General features: G+C 34.3%; 1 long non-coding RNA gene across 1 annotated transcript in view; it reads right to left on the reverse strand.

Annotated features, from left to right (window-relative positions):
• The window catches only part of LOC111086597, a 44,893-nt gene that overhangs the window by 24,613 nt on the left and 13,029 nt on the right, over positions 1-7,251 (reverse strand). The window contains exon 2 of the long non-coding RNA XR_002611343.1: positions 1,057-1,300. This is a non-coding gene — a long non-coding RNA (uncharacterized LOC111086597). The remainder of the gene's footprint in view (positions 1-1,056; positions 1,301-7,251) is intronic.

Here is a 7,251-nt window from a genome sequence, read left to right on the forward strand (position 1 = left end):
ATTGATTGCTACTAACTTATGCGGTACGAATATTTTCTTTTACTCGTATGAAGTAGTTATTATTATTGATTGCTACTAACTTATGTGGTACGATTTATTTCTTTTACTCCTATGAATTAGTTATTATCATTGATTGCTACTAACTTATGTGGTACGATTTATTTTCTTTTACTCGTTAACTAATTCATAGGAGTAAAAGAAAATAAATCGTACCACATAAGTTAGTAGCAATCAATAATAATAACTACTTCATACGAGTAAAAGAAAATAATTCGTACCGCATAAGTTAGTAGCAATCAATAATAATAACTAATTCATTTATTATTATTGATTGCTACTAACTTATGTGGTACGATTTATTTTCTTTTACTCCTATGAATTAGTTATTATTATTATTGATTGCTACTAACTTATGTGGTACGATTTATTTTCTTTTACTCCTATGAATTAGTTATTATTATTATTGATTGCTACTAACTTATGTGGTACGATTTATTTTCTTTTACTCGTCTTCTTATTCAAAAGGCGCAACTACGTTCGATATCGGAAACACAAAGGAACAAAACGTTTAAAGCGGTTTAAACCAGATTGAAGCGAACTGGATCGGCGACGACGTAAGTAAACTACAATAGAACATAAAACAAACTGAATGTTAACATCTCAATATCGTAGACTGTTTTTACTTGTCAGCCTCCCCGATAACCTGTTTAACCATAAATAATTTTTCTGCCGTCAGTCTGTTCCTGTCCGTCTAGTCTTCCTGTCTGTCCATTTAATCCTTTACCTCCTCTACATATATTTGTCTACTGTATTGTCTTTTTTTTAACACTGTATATTAGTTTGTGTGTTTATCAGTCCATACATTTAACCTTAAATTTAGGTGTTAAACTATCTCTTTGTATTCCTTTAATTTGGAGACAAAGATTAAAAATTGTTATCATCTTGCCTTATTAGAAAAACTAGCATCTCTATATACCAACTACGTCCAATATTTTTCATTTTGTTTTAACCCGAGAACTAAAAATAGCCAGGCAAGGACTGTAGTGGTTAACGTACCTGACTACGGAAACGGCCCACGGTTCAAACCTTGATATGTTTCTGAACACACTCTGCACTTAAGTGTGGTTTAAAATTTACAGTCAATCCAGTAGTCATGTCGGAGGCGGCGGGTGTTGCTGATTCGATATATTTCCTCTGGTCAGCAGATGAAATTCACAAACATTTACAAGTTTGAATCTTGAAGTCTTTGACCTAGCCGTTTAGCCCATACGGTATTATTCAGGCTTCAAATACCAACGATCTGAGAAAAAAGAACGAAAATAATAATTGCACATTTTTTATTGATTCTTGAAGCTTGTATAAATTGCGAAAGTACTGTTCACTAATCCGTTTATTTATTTTTTACTTATTTAAATCAGCAAATATGATTAAATTTCCAAATTTGTTATTTTACACTCCACCTTTTTTTTCTTTTTTTTTGCTCTATATCTCTTGAAAGTGTTGATACTATTGTTCAAACCTGTTTTCCAGATCAAATAACACCAGAGATAAGGGTGTTTGCAAATAAAACACACATTCCCGGTTTAGAATAACTGACATTTAACGATAACGAATCTGGTTTCCCAATAGATGGCAGCGTACAAGACCGAAAATTGATATAAAATATAAAATTTAGTTTTATTTATAATTTATAATTAGGTTGTACTGTGTTACCAGTGGAAACTAATGTATAAACACAGATAATACGACTTCAGACGCTAGCCATGAAGAATAACTACTAATAACCTCTCAATGGACTTTACGTACCAGTGGCCTCCAGTGGTACGTCTGCAGACTTTTAACGCTAGAAATCGGGTTTCGATACGTGTAGTGAGCACAAATAGTCCAGAGTGTATCTTTGTGCTTAATTATAAACAAACTATTTTTTTTGTAAAAATAGAAAACAATTCGAATAAAACATTTCACTACTCCAAGCAGAAAAATAATAAGGATTATATAAACAGAAATATTTCACGGTATGTTTTTAAAAATATAAGCACAAAATCTTCCAGTTGTCTGCATTAATTTCTATATTATTTGTGCACACTCACTTTTAGATAAAATAATTTGCAAAGCTATAACTCGAGCTGAGACTCTTGTTAACTAGAAGTTAAACTGTCAGCTTTCAATTAATAAGTCAAGCAATGCTTTTTTGTAGCTTTTGCTATTTTACCTTTCTTTAAATATTATAATATAGCATGGCCTGATGGTTTCCGTTGCCTAAAAATGCGGTCCGTACTTTAGAGCCATGGGTGTACAATAAGAATGACGCTCAAATCACACTATTCGGTCAAATAGAGTAGCCCAAGATTTTTGGTAGTAAGTGCTGTTGACTATAAGAAAGCAGAGGTATGTACCTAAGGGTCACACTCATACTTCGGAAAGCGTTGGTAAATGTTATAATAACAAACCTGAAGAAGTACAAGAAGATATCAACGAGAACATCAATAACAGGATAAAACATCTGGAAAATTAATTTGTAAATATAAGGATCAAATAAGCCATTTGTCCAATTACACCTGCCTGAGAATTTCAACCCCAAATCCGATTAAATACGGAATTTAGAAAAAGAAAATCCATCTGGTCTACACCAGGCACTGTTGCTATTATGTTACCTATGACTGTAGAATCTTCCCGGCTGGACTACTCCAGGCACTGTTACTATTATGCTACCTATGACTGTAGAATCTTCCCGGATGATCTAAACCAGGCACTGTTACTATTATGCTACCTATGACTGTAGAATCTTCCCGGATGATCTAAACCAGGCACTGTTATTATTATGCTACTTATGACTGTGGAATCTTCCTGGCTGATCTACTCCAGGCATTGTTACCATTATGCTACCCATGACTGTAGAATCTTCCCGGCTGGACTACTCCAGGCATTGCTACTATTATGCTACCCATGACTGTAGAATCTTCCCGGCTGGACTACTCCAGGCATTGCTACTATTATGCTACCCATGACTGTAGAATCTTCCCGGCTGGACTACTCCAGTTGTATCACTACCTCATCAAGCCAAGCCCTCTTTCGGTGGCTCAGCGATAAGTTTGAGGGCTTAGAACGCTAAAAGTCGGTTTTATATGTTCACTCTGCACAGTACAGATAGCCTATTCATTGCCGTAGGGAGCAATTTTGGAGTGTTCAGGTCATTGCCACATTGGCATTTCTAGGGGGTCTGGCTTCAAGAAATGTTTTGAAAATTTAATGCTATTAGATTGAATATTGAGACAATTTAACTACAAATACTGAAGACACACAACGTAGTGTATTGAATTGAAATAAGAAATTTTACCCTACCGCTTCCTACGGCCCCGCTATTGTATAGCTTTATGATTTTTAACAAACAATCATCAAATCACAAAACTTAGCAGGGCGGTTCCATAGTATTGCCCAATTGAGAAACCAACAGACGATGACAAAAAGATACCAAAGGAGGTATACCATGACCAGATTAAATTATTTTTTAAAGAGAACAGATGGGATAGTGAACAATAAGTCTTTTATGTTGCTGCCCATTTAAAGTGACCAAATTAACAACATTAGGCAATCTCTCAACTGAGAATTTGTTTGTTTTGAATTTTGCGCAAAGCTACACGAGGGCTATCTGCGCTAGCCGTTCCTAATTTAGTAGTGAAAGAGGGAAGGCAGCTAGTCGTCACCCTCCCCGCTAACTCTTGGGCTATTCTTTTACCAACGAATAGTGGGATTGACCGTCACTTATAATTTCCCCACCGCTGAATAGAACGGAGATTCAAACCCGCGACCCTCAGATTAGGAGTCAAGCGCTCTAGCCACCTGGCCATGTCGAGCCCCTCACTTGACAGTTATCAAGCATTGGTGGCTGCCTCGTACAACAAGTTCGGAGTAGCTCATTAGAATGAAGTTTCCAAGACAAAGTTTAGGAGCAGAGTAACGAAATAGGACGGAAGTTCGACTAAACTTGCGGAAGGTATAAAAAACCTTACCTAGTTGTCTTACCCTGGTGCTTCACGTGAAATGATGGATTTGTTTGTATATGACCTATCTATAGATGCCAAGGTATAAAAACTTACCTAGTTGTCTTACCCTGGTGCTTCATGTGAAATGATGGATTTGTTAGTATATGACCAATCCATAGATGCCAAGGTATAAAAAACTTACCTAGTTGTCTTACCCTGGTGCTTCACGTGAAATGATGGATTTGTTTGTATATGACCAATCCATAGATTCCAAGGTATAAAAAACTTAGCAATTGTCTTACCCTGGTGCTTCATGTGAAATGATGGATTTGTTAGTATATGACCAATCCATAGATTCTAAGGTATAAAAAACTTACCTAGTTGTCTTACCCTGGTGCTTCATGTGAAATGATGGATTTGTTAGTATATGACCAATCCATAGATGCCATATTAGATACAGGCATGTAAATTAGATTTAGAAAAGTAGATGCAAACTTTTAGAGAAAACTATACAGTTGACGTATGGAATATGAATCAATTAAAGTTGCAGATAAACACCTAAAAGCATAATTGAGGGGTTATAGAAACACGAAGTGTAGAAGCATCATCTACTTGTGATGGAAGTCTAGAAGAAATCAAAGGATGAATTGGGGAATTATTTAATCAGGATGAAGAAAGTAAACCATAGGACAGAGGGTTTTTCAATTGTAACTTAAAAGAACATATTGTTAGAACTGCATCCGATTGATATCAGAAAGGGAAATTTTTATACCCAAAGAAAACTTAGACATTACATCCGAACTGTGATAAATCAATCATTGACATTGGACCAAGTAGCCGATATTTTTGAGGAGGAGAATACTCCATCTATTCAAATAGCAATAAGCATTGTATCATTTAAATAAGCCAGTTCATTAGTCAACGGTTTTATTGATAGGAAGCCCTGCAATATTGCAACATTGGTTCTACAGCTATTATTGTCCAACCCGATTTAGTAAGGAAAGGTGGTAAGTTTCTTCTAGAGATGAAGTAAAAGATGGATTGACGCGAACAGCAAGTGGTATAAAATTCCAGCGACCGAAAAATTGGATACCACTCTCACCATGGTAAATTTTCTTACATGGATGTATAGATAATTGACATTGAGGAAGACTGCATATAGAGAACTGTCTTCCTGTGAGAGACATGGATGTGAGTATAGACTTGCTTCAAACAAATTCATAGTGTATGACCGGAAAATCGTAATGCACTATATAACAATTACACCGTAATGCACTATATAACAATTACACCGTAATGCACTATATAACAATTACACCGTAATGCACTATATAACAATTACACCGTAATGCACTATACGACAATTACACCACCAGATATTGAATTCAAGTAGCCATAAAGATAGGCGTACAGGTTAATGAAGACAGCCGACGTGGAGTGCAAAATAACAAAATCCGCAAGAATAGGTTGTCCAAGCCGGAAGTCATCTATTGTGATCCATAGAAGGACGTTGACAGAATAACAGCCAAATGCCTAACTTCGGCGAAGGCTCCGCCAGAGATAAGTCAACTTGCTGGAAAGCCTAAGGTACCTGTCGAAACTAGTTCTAGAGTATCAACAGGATTACGGCCACCAGTGACTTCACTTGACAATTTACTCCCCAAGTGAAGATAAAGGACAAGAGGTATTTAAGTCATGAAGAAGAAAACACCAAAAGGATTTGATGACTGGACAGCTTAGAGAGTAAAAAAGATAACGAAAACGATTTTTTATGCTAACCAGAAATGTGATTGTACTTTGTTTGACACGTATGCTTAATGATTTGCTAATTGTAATGTCTATTTTGGAATATTTATTTTTATTAATTATAATGTCTATTTTGGAATATTTATTTTTATTAATTATAATGTATATTTTGGAATATTTATTTTTATTAATTATAATGTCTATTTTGAAATATTTATTTTTAAAAATAAATATTCCAAAATAGACATTATAATTAATGTTAATTGTAAATAGTGCCCTTATTACCAGCTATGTAAGTTTGAGTTTAATATATTATTGTTTTATTTCTGTATTAGGATTGTTCAGGGAGGGGCAATGTTGCGAACTACGTTTTGATATTATAAATTTAGTCTTTTTGTATTGTTTGCTAGAGGGAATTTTAGCATAATATGTGATGGCTAGAAATTTCCTGAATATCTAGGTTTGACATTATGACCCGAATTTTCGTGAGATTTTTGGAAAAAAATATTGTATAAAATCACCAGCGTGGGTGAATTAGCGAAGCGGCCACTCATTAAGAGAGTTAGTTAATTGGTAAGTTAGTCCAGCGCTGTCAATTTTTAATTTATGTTTCAACAAAGTAGAAAATGTTTCCAAGTCAGTGAATATTTAGTTTTTATTTGCAAGTTAGGCCATTGTTAGGTTGTTTTACCGTTTTGTGAGACTACAAAAGGGTATTCCAATTTTTTATGCTGTTCTATTGTTTTATTGTTTTTCACCCCTTAAAGAACAAACGAATAAATGAAATAAAATAAGTTTTAATAGAATGGTTTCATTTTAATGATTTAGTCTTTAAATTTTATTATATTTTTCTCAGTTTTATTTTATTTTGGTCTCTTAAATACGCTATAATCTTTATATATTAGAGAATAGTCATAATTATCGTTATGTGTGTATGCGTAAGTATTTCTTTTCATTATTATCGCACTATTCAATAGTTTGTTTCCTTGAGCTAAACATGCGTCCTCGACATTTCCTTTTCATAATAGCAGACTCTTCTTCAATTGGGATTGGTCAGTTTTCATGGCCACCTCTACAAACACTTCCTGCTCACGTGACGTGTACATTATTTTCATGACATGTTTATTACCCCACATTCTTTACCCGTTTTACTCCTGAAGAAGAATGGTCAGTCAACTATTCGAAAGTGCTAGAGTTTCTGCGTGTTTTGAAATCTATTCGTTCGTTCATGTATAGTTTATATTTATAATTTGCTAAATTAAGTGACACGCGATTTAGTTTCATTCATTATATAATCTTTACACTTCCATACTTTTCTTTTTTGGTATTCATTCGAATACTTCAAGTATCTTGACAAATTATAATATTATTTAGTGATGTTAAATATAATTATAACATAATTTTATATTTTTCTAAACATGGAATAAATGTATTCTGAATCATCTGATTCTCATATAAATAAAATATGTGTTTTTCCAGTTTGCCCCTGAAGAAGAAAGGGTCAGCCTTTAGAAGGCGCTCG

Source organism: Limulus polyphemus, unplaced genomic scaffold (assembly GCF_000517525.1).
Source record: "Limulus polyphemus unplaced genomic scaffold, Limulus_polyphemus-2.1.2 Scaffold1235, whole genome shotgun sequence".
Classification (NCBI taxonomy): domain Eukaryota; kingdom Metazoa; phylum Arthropoda; class Merostomata; order Xiphosura; family Limulidae; genus Limulus; species Limulus polyphemus.